This window comes from Prosopis cineraria, unplaced genomic scaffold (assembly GCF_029017545.1).
Source record: "Prosopis cineraria cultivar Desert tree isolate PC_DT_omini unplaced genomic scaffold, ASM2901754v1 PC10, whole genome shotgun sequence".
NCBI lineage: Eukaryota > Viridiplantae > Streptophyta > Magnoliopsida > Fabales > Fabaceae > Prosopis > Prosopis cineraria.
Genome location: NW_026555341.1, coordinates 7627255 through 7628981, shown reverse-complemented (window position 1 = coordinate 7628981; position 1727 = coordinate 7627255). Strand labels below are relative to the sequence as shown.

The following is a 1727-nucleotide window of genomic DNA, read 5'->3' as shown; positions in this document are numbered from 1 at the left end:
ATGGAATTCCCGGTGGGCATGTTGGTGATATTCGATGACCCTGCCACGAGTGACAGGAACTTCCATTCTCCTCCTGAGGCCAAAGCTTCAGGCTTCTATTTCTGAGACACTAAAGATTCTTACAATGCTTGGTTTGCCTTGGTTTACCTAGACGCTCATCTTCAACTCTAGCGACTACAAGGATACCATGAACATTATGGGAGCTGATTTCATTGGCCAGAAGACCAGAGATCTTTCTGTGGTTGGTGGAACTGGTGACGACTTCATCACCAGAGGGATTGCGACTTTTGAGACTGATGCGAGTGAGGGTTTAGATTACTTTCGCCTCAAGATGGACACTAAGTTGTATGGGTGTTACTAGCAATAGTCCTTCTCAACATTTTCGTCCCTTTCTCCAATATTAACTCTGCGTTTGCATTCTTGTTCCTTCCTTCCATGTGAGGAACTGTAATGCCGAGTATTACTTATCAGGCTTTTCTTTTCTTGCACCTTTCACTCGTCTCTGTTTCATTGACTCTGTAATTGTGACTGCTTCACTTAACAGGATTCATTTAAGAAAAGAAAATGCTTCTTCTGCACTTTAATCGTTGCGAAAGGTTGGGCTTTTAAAAACCGCAAACGGGCCAAGTCACGTGGATGCATGCATGTTTGTATGCCGTAGGGAATATTTTGAGTTAGACTGTATTGTAATGGGCTTCGTTCTCTAGCTTTTTCAACGGCTTGAGATTTTCAGGTCCGTGAATGTCACCCGGGAAGCAAAAAAGCGAAAGTCCATGTCCGGTTTGTCATTAACACACTTTCTTTATGCTTTTTCTTTTTCTTTTTCTTTTTTACATAAAACAAATTTACGTGAGTTAGAAAAAATCATTAAGGACATGTTTTATTTCACGTTAGCAACCACCAGAGTTATGATGGTTTTTATTGCAAAATCAACCACGCTCTGTGTTAAAGTTAAAACATGACTCAGTTAAACAACACTTTTATAAATTAAAATGCTTTCAAGTTAGATTAAATAATTTGGCCAAAAAAAAAAGTTAGATTAAATCAATACTATGCAAGAAAAGTTACTGGTTCCGGCATGGACACGGAGTTGTTGATCCAAAAGTCATTGATCCTGACCCCATATCACTGTGTCAACAGATTTGGTCAATAATGGCTGCCCGCCCGTCTCCAACTTTGTAGCTCCAGATTCTATGGTAGGGATGAAACAGTTATACGGTACATCTTCTTATATTTCTATGATCGAATTTTCAATAAATATATAATAGGTAAAACCCGATTATATGATGCTTGATTTTAAAAATCGAATAAAATTATATACTAAAATCATATATTTAATATGTTAGTTTGGAGAAAAGATATATAAATTCTTTTTTTTTCACAAAGATATATAAATTCTATCTAAGTTTCTTTTGTAATTATAAACACAGGAACATTCATGCACAAAATATATATATATATATATATATATATATATATGTATGTATGTATATCAGTTGGCTCCTTGAAATTATAAAAATATAAATATGAAGTTGTGAGGCCATTGGAGAAATAAACGGGCTTCTCACATTATCTTTTATTGGATAAAATATCAAATATATTAAAAAGGGTAAAAAGATATTTTACAGAAATACAAGTCTTTGAGCTATATACTGAATAAGAGAAACTAAATCTATCAGTAATAAAAGAAATAGAATCAAAACAAAAGACTAAAAAATCAACAAAAG

The 1727-nt window shown here is 34.6% G+C and overlaps 1 pseudogene; it reads left to right on the top strand.

The window, feature by feature from the left end:
* Positions 1-403, top strand: LOC129322042 (dirigent protein 5-like; annotated as a pseudogene).
* Positions 404-1727: the final 1324 nt, after the last annotated feature.